The following is a 19,989-nucleotide window of genomic DNA, read 5'->3' on the forward strand; positions in this document are numbered from 1 at the left end:
GTTCATGGCTCAGTTAGTATGCCACCTTAGTTAGTTGAGTTTGGTTTGAGACCCATATCTAGGGTTCTTCTATTTTCTTTGTACTTGAGTTCTTTTGGCTTACACAACTAAGAAGAGAAAAACTGTTTTCAGCCTCCACCCTTGTGTGTCTTCCCCCATTGTGCAAGCAAGAAAGCTTCAAGCGAGACTCCTTCCTTCTCTCCCACAATCTTGACACTGTGTTTGGATCCATTGCTCATCATCGACTCTCTTGCTCGAACCTTGCCATGATACCACAGTCTGTTGTGGAGCACATTTTGTCAATATGCTCCACGTGAAAATGCCGTATGCGTGACCACGCTGCACTATATATTTTGTACTGTACATTGAAACACTCAAATTAGTTGTCGCATATAAAATATAGATACGACAAATCCTAAACACATCATCACCTTTGGACTACATCCCCTTGAGAATTTCCACTCCTCGGTTGAGACCTCCACCCCTTCGCGAGATATTGCGGTCAAAGCTCCATGCAACCATCGCGTTGACATGAATTGCGGCACCTCCTCCATGCCCTCGCATATCGAATTAGTCGATGGCATATACTATGTCGAAATTCAGATCGGACTTCCTCTCAATCTTGCCTAGCTTGTTGGTATCTGGTGAGCCACGTCTCCACAGAGACATGGTGCAATATACAAAAGCGATTCACGTTCTCTTCCATTGCAGCATCCATTCTTTTTTCTTCCCCATTTCCAATCACCACATCTCCGGTCAGTCTATCATCGTCCTTCAACGACCATAGCATATTGTTGTCTGGATCCACTGTTGGTAGCCATTGTGAATTATGGATCAGCGCCTCAGACACCAACCAACCTTCCGCCATGTTGCCTTCTGGACGAGCTTGTTGTTGCACAAAGCCTTTTAGGGTTTTTCATGAAGCGCTCCAAGAAGAATATGCTTTGTGTATGGACAAGTCCAGCAATCTCCACTTCATCTATAAGATGCACAAGAAGGTGGATTTGTATCGTGAGCATGCTAATAGGTAGGTATTTCTCAAAGAGACAGACCGTCTCCACTGCACCCCGCCTCGCAGATTCAATAGAGGATGCCTTAATCTCCTTCTGTGAGATCCATTGCACTAAAGTCGACAACCTGTAAATGGCCCCACGTATTTCTGGAGTAAGGCATCGTGCGATCGCGATTGGTAGTACAAACTACCACAAATAAGAAAGCATTATGAACAATGACTACACTCCAAATAGCAAAATGTGCATGCCAATTACAATCCATTCGTAGCACAAACCTGATATATCTTATGCCAATCATGGGATTTTAGACCTGATAATTGGTCGTCTTTAGAAAACGCAGACCTGACAGAATGCAGAATTGACTATTTGCCTCACAATGTGCTCTTCTTTAGTGGACAAAACCCAAGGAGCGCGAGGTAGCTGCACGTGACCATGAGCACTCGACTCTGGCCAAAGCGCCTCCATCTTGCCTACCTCCTTCAAATCCATTCGTGCCCCTATAGTGTCTCTCTTTATTGTGATGTGGTCCCATAACAAGTTGCCCACGTTCTTAAAAATATGCATGGGATCTAACAAGTGGTTGATCTGTAAGTGGGTCCAATATAGCAACTCGTAGAAAACTGAGAACCGTCGCATTCGGTTTGGAAGTGACTCCGCGTGGACCATTTTCAGCTCGTACCAGCTTGCGGCATTCATACATGTTGGAGGTTGTCTAAGAAAACCTTCCCTGAGTTCATGACCGTCTCGCAAGAAAGCGGGGTGTCCTTGATATACCATCTTCTTCATGGTTCGTGACCTTCGGAAGTCTAACTGTGGTCCGCACAATGGACATGCATGATAACCTGAGGTAACCAGACCTGTTCCAACACCTTTATCCAATGAATACAAACTTGAATGAGCTATGATAGATATTACCAACAAGAATGGAAGCCTATTTACCTGATCACTCTTCGAATCCCGAAAAGTCATGCATCATCCACATGAGAATGACTCGAATATTGGCGGACCGTCGACCATGGCGCTTGCTCATATCTTGCACGGTGACCCCCTCCTCCCACAAAATCTTAAGCTCATCGACTAATGGATGAAGATACACGTATATTTTTGACTTTGTAGCGGCCGGGGATGAGTAAGCTAAGGATGAGATGTCCTTTCTTCATAGAAAGCCATGGAGGGATATTGTAGTTGACAAGGACTATAGGCCACACACTGTAAGAAGTTGAGCGTAGACCGAATGGGTTCATGCCATCCATTGCAAAATCGAGCCAAAGATTCCTTGGCTTTCGGGAAAAGCCAGGGAAGGTAGAGTCAATGTGGCTCCCTGCGCGTGAATCCGCTAATATTCGTTGAACTCCATCTGTGGACCTATAATTCTGCACATGCCACGTTGTCAAGCTCGCCATGTCAAATGTACGAAACATGTGGTTTACACGGGGGATAAGCGAAAAGTGTCTAAGAGCTTTTTGAGGGATGGTTTACCCTTGCAAGTCCTGTCGATACCTATGAGCACCACACTTTGGACATGTCTCCATAGTCTCGTATTCTCCTCGAAACAGTATGCAATCGTTGATACATGCATGGATATTGTTGTAGTCCATGCCAAGCTTTCGTAAAACATGTCGTGCATCATCAGGAGACTCAGGCATGGTATTTGTAGGTGGTAATATATGATATTTCAGTAACTTGAAAAAAATCATAAAACATCTTGAAAAAGCACAAATGTTTTTAATGATAGTGCAAAAAAAAAACAACGAAGCGTACGTACAAGGTACCTGAACAACTCATTCACACTTGCATCGCTCCACCTGTATTTTGCTTGCACACTTAGGAGTACAAGCAGTGTCTTCAGGTAAGATACTCAGCACCCATCATATAATGGTATGGATGCTTCCTCTCTAAGCAGATCAAAAGTCTCGACATCCATGGAAATCAATGCATCGATCATTGCCTCCATCTCAGGCTCCAAGATTGTAGGTAGATCTGGAAGGCTGCATGTCTCCTCTTCTATTGATGGTATAGATTGGGTAGTACCTTCCAAATGGTGGATTGGCTTAGGCACTCCATCCATCGCACATCCACAAACTCTTCGAATTGGCCGCAAAGGGTGCACTCCTCCTTGGGACGAGACGTCACCTCCCTGGATAGCAAATTTGCCAGCCACATCCAATCTTCTTGTATATGGTATTCAATAAGCTTGCGAGTACAATGCACGATTGATATTAACTTTTCTTACCATTTGATGAAAATCCAAGATCGCCTGATCAATGATCTTAGATTGAAACTCGCCGAAGCGTCGTACGTATTCTATAGACAATCGACGTTTTCGTCTAATTGCCAGCTTGCATTGAGAGCAAGGACATGGGACACGCTGATTAAGATACGCCTCGTGATCTTGAACAACAAGACCTTCATTGTTTTTCATTTTGTCTACGTTACGGCAAACAATTTGTTTTTGTTAACATTCTTTTTTTCTTTCTTAAATTGTTTGAGAAGGGATTTCTTCTCTTGTAACTCAGCAAAAATTAACGTATGTAAAGTCTCCACCCACTCACCCACAAATTAACGTATATATGTCGCAGTGTTTCCCATCTCGTGGTGTTGAACAACGGACCTCGCCACCACTCTCTCTTTGTTTTTTATCCATTCATTATCTCCTCTCCTTCCATCTCTCTCTCATTTTCTCTTTCTTTATTACGATGTATGTTTATTCCCTCTCTCTTGTTCGTTCTTCTTTTTTCTCTTCTTCCCCCTCTCTCATTTTCTTTAACAAAATATATATCTCTCTCTACCACTACAACAACAACAACTACTACTACTGCTACTACTACTACAACAACAACAAACAAGAAAAGAAAAGAAAAACTACTATTACTGCCACTACAACAACAACAACAACAAATATGAAAACTAGACAACAATAAACAAAAAAACAAAAAAAAAACATTACTACTAGTATAACGACAACAACAACAAGCAAGAAAACCACCACTACTACTACAACCACGACTACGAAGACTACGACTATGACCACGATTACGACCATGACCACGACCACGACCACGACTACAACCACGACCATGACTACGACTACGACTACGACTATGACCACGATCACAAATACAACTACGACCACGACCACGACCACGACCACGATCACGACCATGACCACGACTACGACTACGACTACGGCTATGACGACGACCACGAACACGACCATGACCACGAACACGACTACGAGGATGATGATGATAACCACGACCATGACCACCACCACCACCACCACTACCACTATCACTACCACTACCAGTATAATAAACAAGAAAATAAGGAAAAATAACAACAATAACAACAACTACTACTACTACCACGACCATGACCACGACCACGACCACGACTACCACTACCACTACCACTACCACTACCACTATAATAAACAAGAAAAGAATAAGAAAACAAAAATACTACTACTACTACTACTACTACTACAATAAACAAGAAAAGAAGAAAAAACTACTACTACTACAAAAAAAAAAACCACAAAAAAACTAAACAACAATAAACAAGAAAAGAAAAGAAAAACTACTACTACTACTACTACTACAACAAACAAGAAAACAACAACCTCTCCCTCCTTTTCTTTCTCCCTCCCTCTCCCTCTCCCTCTCTTTCTCTCTTTCCCTATTAGGTTTAATTTTTTCTCTCTTTTTCTCTCTCCTCTCCCTCTCTCATTTCCTCTCCCTCCCTCACCCTCACCCTCACCCTCACCCTCTCTTTCTCTCTTTTCCTATTATGTTTAATGTTTTTTTCTCTTTTTCTCTCTCATCTCCCTCTCTCATTTCCTTTTCTCTCTTTCCTCTCCTTCTCTTATTTCCTCTCCCCCCCTCACCCTCACCCTCTCTTTCTCTATTTCCCTATTATGTTTAATGTTTTTTCTCTCTCCTCTCCCTCCCTTACCCTCACCCTCTCTTTCTCTCTTTCCCTATTAGGTGTAATGTTTTTTCTCCCTTTTTCTCTCTCCTCTCCCTCTCTCATTTTCTCTCCCTCCCTCACCCTCACCCTCTCTTTCTCTCTTTCCCTATTATGTTTAATGTTTTTTCTCTCTCTTCTCCCTCTCTCATTTCCTCTCCCTCCCTCACCCTCTCCCTCACTTTCTCTCTTTCCCTATTATGTTTAATGTTTTTCTCTCTCCTCTCCCTCTCTCATTTCCTCTCCCTCTCCCTCCCCCACTCCCTCTCCCTCTCTTTCTCTCTCCCTCTCCCTCTCTTTCTCTCTTTCCCTATTATGTTTAATGTTTCCCTCTCTCCCTCTCCCTCTCCCTCCCTCTTCCTCTCCCTCTTCCTCTCCCTCTCCCTCTCCCTCTCCCTCCCCCTCCCTCTCCCTCTCCTTCTCTTTCTCTCTCATTTCTTCTCCCTCTCTCAATACACATGAATTATACAAAAAACAAGTAAAAGAGAGAGAGAAAACATAAAAGCAAAGCAAGAATGGACAATGCACTCACCGCAAAGGCTCAAAGAAGGGTTTGGTGGCTTCTCTTCGCGGCGGATGGCGGCTCCTCTTCGCCCTTCATACACCTCCTCCTCTTCTTCGCGAACGACGGCGGCAGCAGCGAGAAGCCTTGTTTCTCCCTCTTTCTCTCTTTCTCTCTTTCTCTCCCTCTCCCTCTCAAATGCAAGATGTTCTCTCTCGCTCTCACTCTCTCTTTCGCTCTCCCTTTCGTGTATGCACGAAAAATGACGTACTCAGGTTTCGGCCTGCATTTTTTTCGTCTGAGTACCGTCGCTAATTTGCGTCGCTAATAGCAACGCAAATAGCGACACTGCTACTTTACATCGTAAATTGCCGTTGCTATACCTCCGTATCCTTGTAGTGTTTATTATTTCAATCCAGCATTGCTCCTTAATACAAGAATTACATATATTCATGTCCTTCAAAATGAATCAAGTACCTAATCATCCTATGTTTAAAGTCAGCTATGCAATCTATTAGTCGCCTTTTGTAGTTTTGTATACATTGAGTAGATCATAAATTTGTTGCCATCAACATGCTTTAAGATTTCTTCTCAAAGTGGGATAAGTAAATATATTCTATGTATTGTTTTAGTTGCATATGCTTTTATTTTTTACTTTTCTACTTAATCCTACTACCGGATGGTGATAATTGTATAGTAACTTTTAGATTAAAAGTAAATTGCATGATATACATATATCTTCTACCTATATAGAAAGATATATAGTTTTAGCATATTAAAAAAACAACAAATATTAAACTATTAGTTAAAGTAGATAGGGAGCAAAATTATCATAATGCATAAAAGGCTTATCTCCAAGTGGTTCATCTTTGATAGCAAGTGCTATGCCACTAGCTTGGTGTGTGTTGTGGAACATAATAAGTCGAAATAGTGGAGAGCTTGTTACCCTTAGGAATTTCTAAATCATCCGTTAAACTTCTCTGATGTAAAAGCTTTCTAATGACTAGTAGACATTTTTATGTTAAACATATACTCTATATTAACATTAGTGAGGTAGCTAACATAGTTTTACCAATTTATCAAAATCATACATATAGTCATGATGTCCTTGTAGTGTATAACTTGTAGTATATGATATGGATGATAAAAGGGATGTATTTGCACATCAACTAACCATGCTACATATCACTCCTTTAGGAGTCAAAAAGGTCTCTCATACTTTGTCCACTCCAAATAGATCAAGAACTGTGGAGAACAATCATCAAATCCTCATCAACGAGCAATGTGGCTATTATCGTGGATAAGGTCTACATAAACACCCTTTCATTCTTCACACCCTGAAAGGAGAACCATGATAACAAGTTCATATTAGGGGTGAGCTCTTGAACAAGCACATCAATCTTCTTAGACTTCCCATTCAAAATGAAATTTACACCGTCTCAAGCCTTTTGAACTTTTTACCTTTCATTTTTTAGTCTTTCCAAATATTAAAGATTTGATCTTGTAAATTCCAAAACTCGCCTGTCCTGAAAGATGTTAGCCAAAACATTGAGTCACACTTTCAAAAATCCTCTATCCACCAAGAGTTCTAATCAAGAACTATACCAACTTCCAATAAGCATAGTGTTTTGAGATTCAAGTATACATCAATATACTTGTGCATGCATTCTTCATATTTTTATGAACAAATTTGATCTTCTCTATAAATTACATTTTAGTTCTCAAATTATCATTGATATTATTATCCAAGCTAGCAAGTTCTATTTTTAATGGTCAAATCCACATACACTTTCGATTCAACATATGAAAATTTATTTGTATGAGGATATTCTTCAAGAAGCCACCTTCTTGCTTTAGCTAAGTGAAATCCACCTATGACATACTAATCGTAAGTCTCCACTTTAGACATGTCAAAGTTTCTTTTTTTATACATGGAAAAGGAATCAAAGTGACCACCAAAGGAGCAAGTGTAGAATAAGGAATTATTGTCATTTGGCTCTTGAAGTAATTACTAACATCTCTTTTAATGGGTTATCACACATTTAGTGGTCTAAGCCATGCACTCTCATCCATTGGATTTTCAAGCATGATTTATGTGCCTAGCTAGAAGGAAGATAAAATTATCTATAACAAGGTTGTGCTTTTGTTTATGTATTCTAATGCCATTGTTTTGACAATAACATAGCTATTTTGAGCTCCCCACATGACATAATGAGTTTCATTTCCCTAGTAGTTTATTTATTTTGGAATTTCTTGGAGTCAAAATCACTACTTGGCTCAAGATTCATCTATTTTTTGCATACTTTTTTTGCCTTCTCTTTGATTGAGACAACTTCCTCGGTGGAATCCGCTTTACTATCTTCTTTTCAACTAATCTTGATTTATATAGCATGATGTTGTGTGGCTTTGAAGAGAGACATTAAAATATAAGTATGCATTCATTGAAGTGACGTGATAGGAGGTCTCAGGTAATTTACTAATGAATATATGTGTGCATCACATGGGTTCAAAATAAGGAATTTTTAAAATACTATTTTTATACATTTTTTACATATAGAAGGGTGTAATATAAAGGGACTATTTACAAATTGAATAGAGAAGGGTTATGTTTTATTCAACAAAAATTCACAGATAAGGATATTTAAAAAGAGACCTTGAACGCACGTGATGTAGAGGATATACATATAGTAACTTCCCTGAGTAGGAGGTACATTACAATGCCCATATTACATACCAGTGGAAGTGTGGAAAAGATTGTGGGACAGTGTGTGAACTTGATTGTGTTAATTTTCGAGTTGTGAGTATAGACCTATGAAAAAGCATGAGTGTCTATTAAAGTAGAGGGAGATAAGAAGAAGAATACAAAAAAGCAAGCAAGGTACAAGGATCCTATATGATGCATTCATAGAGCAGGTAGAGACGAGCACAAATGGTACTACAAATTTTAAGAAGTTTCATGGCTCTTCTTCTCTACATTGTGTGTAGCATGAGTTGTATGCATTAGGGGCTTCAATAAAATGGATTTTGAGGTATGCTGTGAAGATAAAGACATGGCATACTTTAAGGCTAATATATACACGTTCAAGACTAAACCTTGAGGCTTAGGAACAAGATATTATAGGCTAGATCATAGTAATTCATTATTGTCTTGATTCTTACTGCTATTATGTATGCTTATTTATTCTCATTCAAGGGAGATAGTGGGTGATTTTAATGCTTTATTGATTCCTTGTTGTCTTTCCTTGAAAGGCCAAAGTATAGGGATGAAAGAGAAATACTTTGGAGACCTACTTTAGAGGTTATCATGTCTATAAGGGTTGAATGAGTTCTAGACTATTCATATGTATGTAGATAATTGTTTTTCAACAATAGATACATTGTTTGCTATCAAAACGTATGGCTAGTGGCTTATTTGTATATAGGGCTAAACATAGCCATTGAGCAATAGTCTTAGAACATGATGTGTATGTTGTATGTAGTTTGGATATAAGTTTTTATAAACTATACAAAAGCTATCATTAAGAAAAAATATGAACTCACAAATGGACCCTTAAAAATAATATAGTTTAAGATGTGGGCCTTTTGGATTTTTGAATAGGAAGGCTAGATGTTGACATCCATGGAGAGTGAATCTTCTCTCTCCAAATCTTTGGTTTTTATTAAAAAAATAGGGTAAATTTTCAATTTTGTTTTTTTTCCTTCTCACGAAATCAGTTTGACCTAAAAATTGAGCAGCTGACCACTTTCCCTTTCTTCTCTATAATGGTGAATTTTTGTCTCCATTGAAGCTCCTTGGTGAGAGTAATTAGGGTTTTGAGCTTTCTACTTACCTTTGCACTTTCTTCTCCATGTAGCTCCAAATTTTGGGCAAAACACATGTCGGGACCAAAAATGGGCTTGACACTAGTTCTCTACCACTAGCCAAACCTCTAAGACACACAAGACACCCCACACGACCTCGCGGCCAGGAGCCACTAAGGCTCACACTATACTAAACTCTAATATTGATTTTGTGTTTGTAATAGGACATAGTCCAACGTTTTCCTTCCCCTACTTCTCAGAGAAGGAGATCCCATAACATATAGGTATAATACCTAGTATCACATACATAGGAGGCAACCTCTCGGTTGAAACACCGCAGCCTCAGTGCAGCTCTCCTACATCTCAGGGATTGGACCCTTGATGTGCTGCTTCGATATAAAGAACAAGCGTACAAGCTCCACTCTTTGATTTATTGAACGATCCATGAGTTGATATTTCCAACCGCTCATCTAACCTACAGCAAGGATTTCCTCTCACACTCTCAGTGTTGGTAAATGTTTGGCATACAAGTGCTATACATCTAGGATTTTATTCCATATGGCATGCAAAATGCAAATATGTATGCCTATTGTGCATAAACAATTTATTTTAAACAAATCAACAAAGTGGAGTGTAAAAATTAGTCCTTCAATGATTTTCAATCTATGTGTTGTTGTTGTGTTGCTAGAGACTAGCACAAAACTTCCTCGTGCTACTAGTCTCTTATAACTTAAATGATTATTGCCCTATATGATGTGCACAAATAAAAGATCAGAATTTACATTATTTTCTCACTTAAACACTTCCATAATCCCTCTTTTTCCCCTTACCGTTTATGTGTTGCATCGTTGCATAGTTGTAGGGTTTTGTTTTTTTTAATCATTTTGAATGTTTAAAGCAATAAAAATGCACTATAACATATAAACAAGGATGAGCTGAGGCTATACCTCATGCCTCAACCTTGCTAAACTTTCACGAACATAAGTCATATTTTTTCTTAATTTTTAAAGCACGAAAACCCATTTGATCTTGCTTTTCCTATTTTTCCTATTTATTTATTCATAAAAATAGGATATTTTATAATCTATGATTATTGACTAATTATGACAGCTGTAAGATGATTTTTATTAGAATTTGATTCCATGTGCATCTCTTTTTCCCACCTGAAACCAATAAAATATTCTTTTTCCCTCAAAAAAGATACTTTTCAGGTTGTAATTTAATTATTACGACTATGTATCATTACAATTCTGCATTTCTTTCATATATAGCACTCAATCATCATACAAACAAGATCCAAACAAATTTTTGTTCCATATGAATTTCATTTAGACCATCAATCATAAAAAAGAAGCAAATTTCCTTTGTAAAAATGAGGCATACCGCTTATGCATGTGTTGCGAGTTTTTTGATAATTAACACAAACTGCCAATGGACCAACCAATGATCATTCTTCAGTGTTGAACACATTTCCTCAGCCTCCTCTTGATCTTGGAGCTATCCAATCACCGTCGAACGAGCATCCTTTAGCCGCCCCTCTTCTTCTTAATTCCATCCACATGAACTACCACTTGAAAGAGAGAGAGGGAGGAGAGAGAAATAGTAGATTTGGATCAAGCCATCTGGGCAACCAATTCTCATGCAAAGCCAGGTGATAGGGAGCGAAGAAATACATCAAATCATCGATGTACTGTGATCAAGGGGTTGTTCTTAGCCCCCCATGGCCTCTCCTTCTCCACACGTCGCCTACGCTCCCATCCATCCACGTTTTTTTTTCCCGTTAAAAGAAACGGTCCCCCCTCCCTTCGCGTTTCATTTTTGGGGGGTGGAAGGCCCCCAGGGTCACCCCCCTTCACTTAAAGACCATTTACAATCAATAACACATTGGTCTTTGCCTCGTGTACCGCCTCTTCCACGTTCGGTGTCCAATTCATGAGCTGCAAATTTTTGCCTGACGGTCTCAGGTCCCCCACTACCAGCCGCTTCTAAGAGTCTGATCTGAAACTCAAAAAAATTAGAAAAATTCCACAACCATCACTTGGTGGGACTTTAAAATACTTTTGAAACCCATATGTTGCTTGCCACTTCCAATTGCATCTACACCTTCGACGGGATTCAATTTTCCCTTGAAATTTGGATTTTTTGGCAAATTTTGAGCACTTTTTTGGGTCCAAAATCCACCGCTCATTGGCAACCACAGGATAGGGCAACTCAGCATGTCGGATCCCACGAACAAATTTGCACATCAACACAACCACAAAGAGTATCAAGTTGATACAGAAAATACACATCAAAACACATCAAAGATCTCACCCTATCCCCTTGTCAAAACCAAGGCATGAAATCCACAAGGAGTAGGTGGAGCATAATCTGATAGAAAGCCCAAAGCTAATCATGAATCGAATGATCCAACATGGCCAAGCTAAAAGGAACTATTAGACAGGTCATCCTAAGTGGTGGTTTGAACTAGCTACCTAACTGAGAACAACTCAACCAGGAGCTCCTCCTAGGCAAGGACTCCTATAGCATGAGCAAGAAACATTTTGTTTTAGCACATTTTTGTTTTAGGCCTTTATTTTCTATACTTGGGCATGTAAAAAGGAGGGAGCTAAGCGTAGTGACCCAAGGAGAACAGGGCATCAGCCTCAGGTCCTGTCGTCTCGATACCCAAGAACCTACCAAGCCCTCGCAAGGCAACACTTAATCCTTTTTTAACAATCACTTTTATTCTTGCTCCAACCTTCCTTAGTTTTCTTTGCTTTTCAGCTAGTTGCCATCCCTAGGAAGACAAGGCATGGGGCGTGGGTCTCTAACTCGTTCCTAGGAACCTACTAGGCCTTCGCAAGGCAATAGTTATTTTACTCAAAATTTTTCCTTTTCTTTCCTTTTCTATTTTCAGAGGGGTGTTGAACCCCTTTTTACACACCTCTGTAATTTTTATTTTTAGATAGATTCAAAACTTGCTCTTCTCTTGATATTTAAGTGTAGGCTCCTCTAACTGCCTCACACTAATAGAAACTCTTAGAAGAGCCGCCTAGCAGGTCAACAGAACAAAGTCACTAGGACTGCCTTCTAAAACAATTCTTTCAATGCCTGGCAATGCTTTTACAGAAGGCAACAACTGCTCAGACCTCCCATAGACATACCTAACCTAAACTTGGGACTTCATGCCTTGGTTTCCGGTCCCCCACAAACAAAAAGAGAGTAACCCCGACATACACATATATCATTATCTACTTAAGGGAAAAATACTCGGAAAGGGGAAGAAACCACCTGGGATGGCCACAAGAACCTCCTCCGCAGTAAAGGCTCCCTCTATTCTTTTTGTCAACCTGTATGATGCAATCACTAAAACATAAAACCATTAAACATACCAGCACCAAATAGACATATGGCCCTCTTGGCCTAAAGAAATAGCACATTTCACTGCAAACTAAGTAGCCCTTTTGGCCTAAATAAATAAAACATTTAGATTTGACAAAAGTAGCTCTCTTGGCCTAATGAAAATAGCTCATTTGGCTGCATCTAATGGATGGTCTTTTTGGCATATATACTGCATCTTATCTGGCTAGGCGAGACCAAAGATATCATGAGATGTGAGGGCTAGCCACATACTACTTATGTGAGTCAGCTCAAAGCTTGATCTTGGGCTTTTCTAGATCCACTAGCCCCAAGCCTTTCTATTGATATCTCAGTAATAAGGGCCATCTCTTCTTGGATACTATGAGCTGAATAAATGACATCATTAGGTTGATACATCTCATCTTCTTGGTTGTCATTCAAATGGATCGCTTGTCCCAACTTTCCAGTAACTCCTCCTATAGGGAGAATCATGGATTTATGATAATTCAAGTCTTCACTAATTGGACCATTACATATGTCAATGTTACAATCCAAACTAGACAGAGATTCAACCCTAGACCCATCACATAGATGCCTCTCAGGGCGGGTCCTTATTGTTAGATGTAGTATTATGGCCTTTGATCTCATCCACTTAGGAAATCATCAAGGCATATCCACATGGAATTGCTAGCCTTTCATCTAGCACACCAACCCCACATTTAGAAATTTTGGGTCTCCAAACCCATCTCATTTTCCTTTTTATATTCTTATACTGCCTCATTTTGCCGCATTGGTCTAATGGACTCAAAGTAAACTTATTGCTATAGCCAGATGGCCTCACATCCTTATGACTTCCATCGAACACAGGTGATGGACCTTGGGCATGTTGCATCTTCTTCATATGATATGTCTTTACTTGCCTTTGTCCACCCTCCAGCTGCTTATTTATAGAAACCATGTTTTTACTAAAAGGAACAACATCTACTCAAAAGCATGATTCATCCATAAATTGGAAAGGTCTCTCAATAGCCTTACTAAGAGAAAAACTGGAACCACTCATTGGACACGCATCCACATTGGTAGGCCCATTGGTTTTATCAATGTGGCCATCACAACTACCTCTCATGGAAGCAGTGCAAGCCTTGATGGAACTTGTTGGGCTTGGAATCTTTTTATCCCCAAGAGCCACATTATCACTACTCATCAAATTGCCATTTCCTGCTTGTAGATTCTAGCTACCAAGATCCCTTGCCAAGGTTGTCTTGGTATTAGCAAATGAATCTTCTCCTTGTAGAAAAATTGGATATTTGGATGCACTTGTACTAAATGGGGGAAACTCCAAAAGTTTTCCCAACATCTTTGGATATATTGCTCATGGTCAACTACGTGTATCTTGGTCTCATTTAACGATTTAGGCTCTCACATCCTCACTTGGATTTGTGTATGAATCTCTAAGCCACTCATAAAGAGCTCACATAGCACATCACATGGCAATGCAGTAGTCCTTCTTTGCCAAACCCTAAGAATATCATCATAGGCTGCAGCATATTCTTTAGTAGAAGGGCAAGACTCTTGTCTAACCTACATAAGCTGCCCTAAAACATGGGTCATAGGCACCTTCTTTTCATATTCATCTAAAAATTTATCACATAGCTCATCAAAGGGTTTGAACGACCCTCTTGGGAGGCTCCAATACCATTTCCTAGCCTCTCCCTTTAGGGTGCTAGAGAACATAAGCATCCGATGTGTGTCATCAAACCCACTTGCAAGGCACACAGGCCATATTCCTCTAAGTGCAACATCAGGTTCTCATTTACCAGCCCATGAAACACTCTGAGATCCCTATAAGGAGGAGGGCATTTAGTTCTCTTTCTTGGGATCAACATTGGGTCATTAAAATCTTCACATTTGCCATGACCTAGTTCTAGCCTGTTAGGGTCTTTAACCTCTTCCGTTGCCACCTCTACTAGTGTAGAAAGGTTAGTACTATCATTAACGTCCCTTTCTGCCAACTCATAAAGTGGTTTAAGGAGGCCTATAGCTCTTAGCATGTCATTCAGATCCTTTCTTAAAGGATCTTCCATATCTTGCCCCTTCCTAGGCAATTCCATGATGGCTTTATCTAGGAGCTTCTTCCCCTTATCAAAAGCAAACTTATCCTTAACACTTAGGACCAGGGGACCATGCCTTTTAAGCAACGATTTTTCCTATATAGCTAGGGCTTCTAACATAATTGTGATACCTAAAATTTTGGCACGATGCCCCACCACATCAAATGTTTCATCCATAACTGCACTCCTTTATATATCGAGTTTTTCTCATGACACTACAGCTTTAGCATAATCACTTGTTGATGCCACGACCGCCACAGCTTCCAACATACTTATTCCATGCCCTCTAGATTGATGGATGATTATACATGATTTCTCTTGGGTAGAGACCACACCAAGGCAAACCTCGGCCCATGCCATCGCATTAGAGGATGGGGTAACCACTAACTGGTTACTCTTCTCATCACCTAAATTATCTTCTGTAGAGGACTCATGCTAACTAACTAAGTCCATCATTAAGTTTTGTATAGGGAAAGCCAAGGTTTTTCATCCTTGAATGAACCCCATTTTATGGGCAGCTTAGCACACTCCTAATGGACACAATAAACATAGGTCCCTTCACGACCTAGATTCAGAGACCGCCACTTATAGGCATCTTTCTGCAAATGCACCACCTGTTAAGACCAAAAACGGACTGACACTTGTTCTCTAGCACTAGCCGAACCTCTAAGACACACAAGATACCCCGCACGGCCTCACAAGTAGGAGCATCTAAGGCTCACATTACAATAAACTCTAATATTGATTTTGCGTTTGTAATAGGACACAGTCCATACATTTGCCTTCCCCTACTCCTCAGAGGGAGATCCCATAACATATAGGTATAATACCTTATATCACATACACAAGAGGCAACCTCTCGGCTGAAACACCACGACCTCACTGCAGCTCTCCTACATCTCCGGGATTGGCCCCTTCTTGCGCTGCTTCGATATAAAGAACAAGTGTACAAGCTCCACTCTTTGATTTATGAACGATCCAGGAGTTGATATTTCCTCACTAAACTTAGCCAAAGGAGCTGCTCCTCTAACCTACAGCAATGACTTTCTTACACTCTTAGCGTTGGTCAATGTTTGGTATACAGGTGCTATGCATCCAGGATTTTATACCATATGGCATGAAAAATGAAAATGTGGATGCCTATTGTGCATAAACATATTATTTTAAAGCAAATCAACAAAGTAGAGTGTAAAAATTAGCCCTTCAATGATTTTCAATCTTTGTGTTGTTGTTGCATTGCTAGAGACTAGCACAACTTCCTCGTGCTACTAGTAACTTAAATGATTATCGCCCTATATGACATCCACAAACAAAATATCATACTTTACATCACTTTTCCACTTAAACGCTTCCACAACCCCTCTTTTCCCCCTTACCGTTTATGTGTTGCATCGTTGCATAGGTGTAGGACTTTGTTTTTTCTGTCATTTTGAATGTATAAAATAATAAAAATATGCTATAGCATTTAAAAAAGGATGAGTTGAGGCTATACCTCATGCCTCAACCTTTCTAAACTTTCACAAGCATAAGTCATATTTTTCCTTAATTTTTAAAGCACAAAATCCATTTTTATCTCATTTTTCCTATTTTTTCTATTTATTTATTCACAAAATAGGATATTTTCTGATCTTTGATTATTGATTGATTATGACATTGGAAAGATGATTTTTTTCAAAATATTATTCCATGTGCATCTCTTTTTCCCACCCGAAACCAACAAAATCATCATTTTCCCTCAAAAAAGACACTTTTCGGGTTGTAATAGTATCATTACGGTTCTATATTTCTTTCATATGAAACCCTCAATCATCATGAAATTTCTTTCATATGCAGCCCTCAATCATAATGCAAACAAGATCCAAACAACTTTTTGTTCCATATGAATTTCATTTAGACCATCAATCATAAAAAAGAAACAAAATTCCTTTGTAAAAATGAGGCATACCGCTTATGCACGTGTTGCGGGTTGTTTGATAATTAATACGGACTGCCAATGGACCAATCAACAATCATTCTTTAGTGTTGAACACCTTCCCTCAGCCTCCTCTTGATCTTGGTGCGATCCGGACAAGCATCCTTCAGCCCCTCTTCTTCTTGAGTCCATCCGCATGAACTACCAATTGGAAGAGAGAGAGAGGGAGAAGAAAGAAAGATTATATCTAGATCAAGCCATCTAGGCAACCAATTCTCTCGCAAAGCCAAGCGATATGGAGCGAAGAAATACAGAAAACCATCAATGTATTATGATCGGGGTGTTGTTCTTAGCCCCCACATGGCCTCTCCTTCTCCACATGTCACCTGCACCCCCATCTATCCACGCTTTTTTTTTCACATTTAAAAAAATGGTCACCTCTCCCCCTTCACGTTTCATTTTTGGAGGGGTGGGAGGCCCCAACGGTCTCCAGGTCCTCCACTGTCGGCCACTTCTAGGAGTCTGATCTAATACTCGAAAAAATTAGAAAAAATTTGCAACTATCTCTTGGTGGGTCTTTAAAGCACTTTTGAAACCCATCTTTTGCTTGCTGCTTAAAAGTCGACCCAACTGCCTTTGCCGCCTTTGACGGGATTCAAATTTTCCTTGAAATTTAGATTTTTTGGTAAATTTTGAGCACTTTTATGGGGCAAAAATGCACCGCTCAAAACAGGTGCCCATCTCTCTTTGCATGTTCTCTTGTTTGCTATTTTTTCAATAGGTTTATTGTCATTTCTTACTGTTATTTTTGTTTTATTGTACAAGTTGTTTTGGGTGGGAGGCACAAGTGCTCATCTCTCTCTCTCTCTCTCTCTCTCTCTCTCTCTCTCTCTCTCTCTAGTATATGTTGTTTCTCTTTTATGTTATGTTTTCAATAGAATGTGATGTTGGTTCTAATTGTTGTTTTCTTGCAGAGTTTATTTGGAGCAAGAGGAAAACATGATAATCTTTCTCTCTCTCTCTCTCTCTCTCTTGTTTTTTTTTTTGTTGCTGACTTTTCAATAGAGCATGATAGTTCTAACCCTTTGTGTTGTTTTATTGTAGAGATCATTTTGGGTGACATTGCATGAGTGCTCATCTCTCTCTCCCTCTCTCTTTCTATCTATATGTTTTCCCTTTTCTACTGTTTTTTCAGTATATCTTCATATAAATACTAACTCTTGCTATTGTCTTTTGCAAATATCAATTTGGGAAAGATTAGATAGGTGCTCATTTCTTTCTCTCTCCCACGTACTTACACACTCTCTCTTTCTTTCTTACTATCGAGTTTACAATAGGGTTTTATGCTAGTTCTAACTTAGAGATCGATTGTTGTTGTAGCACTTAACACAAGGTAGAGTAGAGATTCTACAGCTCAATTTACGAGTAAATCTGCCATATTTTGTGGTGCCAAAATTTATTCATTTGACATATGACTTTTATGTTTAATGGGATTAATTTTTTCTTTTGTCCATCATTTGCAAGGTAAATTGGCCCTATTTTGTGTTGCTTCTATTCATGTAATTATCTAGATTTTTTTAAAAAAAAGAGATTCATGCAAGTATTTTTGTTAAAAGAGATTCATGCAAGTAATTTTTTATACATGCAGGTATTGTACAAGATTTAGGTGAAGCACATAATTCTCAATCGATTATTTTGTTGTGGTGAGTGATTCCTTTGTGCTAGATAATATGGATTTGCTAAAAGTCGATGGTGCAAAAATCCTCTTCTTTATTGATTTTGTGTGTTCATTCGGATCTCCATGTCAATTGGCAATGATCCATGAAACTCTTATATCATATCATCCATGTAATGCACAATGTGTTAAGTCATAGAATATCTCAGGTGTCAACCCGATGTGTCTATTAAGATTTGTATGCATGTGGGTACTATCCTTGTAACAACTACTCTTTAATACCAACGTTTCATACAATGTATCGAGTCAAATCAGACTTCTCATTATAATGTAATTTATTTTGGCGAAATTCTCTGAGTATTCTTGTGCAATTCTTTTCATTATATTTCATGTAAATGGTATGATTAAAGTGATGCCATGAAATTGAATCTATACTTTGTGTCGATGTATATATCCACATGCGTTTTGATATTGATGTTTGTTTCTATTTAAAAAAGTGTAAACGTCTCTTAATGCCATGTTGATTTGTATGGCATATTGGTGATTACTAGAAAGACTGAAAATTCTTCTTGTTTAGGGTTTAGTACATACTTATTTACGTCCAATGCCTAGGTTATAATGCCTAAGAGAAGAACAAGCATTCTCTTGATAGAAGTATGTAACAGAAAAGATGAAGAAAGGAATTGGATCACCAATACGTATCATTGCTCATCTTGGGTACATATGCATCCAACTATGAAGGGAGCTTTCAAGATTTAAGCATCTACAATTGCAGATGTATCAAAGCATTGGAAGGGAAAAATTTTAGCTCTCAAATAGAGAAATGTTGATTCTCACCTTGTAATAGAGGCGGTGGTACAACATGTATTCATGCAAAAACAAATACATATTGCGCCCCCCACTCTGTCCTTTCAACAAAACATTGCAAACAGTAAGTATTTACAACTCATTGAGAATGAGAAATTTCATGATATCTATGTAACTACTTGTTTTGTATTTATAGAAGTACACCCTTCAGATTGTTGTCACTGGAAAAATGTGAAGAGTTTTACTGGTTCTTTTAAGTGTTACCACCTCAAAATTGGTAGATTGCTCTTGGAGGGAGTACAACTAAGTAGCTCGTAGAGGACCTTGTTTTTTTCTATGACTCCAAGTACATATTGCCCAAGGGGGGTCGAGAATACGAAACCTTTGAGTCTATGCACATACCGAATCTCAATAGCATAGAATGGCCATTGTGTAGTAGCGACATTTTGCACATGTGTAGCACAAAAATTTCAGTAGACATATTAAACTCTATGAAACCAAGCATTGTCTCAAAGAATTTACATCTAAGCTGGTTCGTACTAATTGCAATTTTTGCATATATGTTCAAGGAATGTAAGGGTTTGAGACGTACCAAAAATACGTACATCATAAAAAGTGCATTGGAGGATTATGCAATAAGGATTCTAGGCAAAACTTAGACATAAAAAATGACTCACAATCTTGACACAATAGAGTGTTGAGTCACAAAAAAGGACATGGATTTTAGGTAAAAATTTTCTCTCTTAGTTGACTAGTATCTTACTTTGGGATAGATCAACTAGCTTTCCTTTCCAATTACAAGTACTTTGTCACACAATAGACTTTATGCCTAGTGTTCAAGTATCATAGATGGAGGATAC

The sequence above is a fragment of the Lygodium microphyllum genome, unplaced genomic scaffold, assembly GCF_053477565.2.
Source record: "Lygodium microphyllum isolate KBCC unplaced genomic scaffold, Lygodium_microphyllum_v1.1.10 scaffold_31, whole genome shotgun sequence".
NCBI classification, from domain to species: domain Eukaryota; kingdom Viridiplantae; phylum Streptophyta; class Polypodiopsida; order Schizaeales; family Lygodiaceae; genus Lygodium; species Lygodium microphyllum.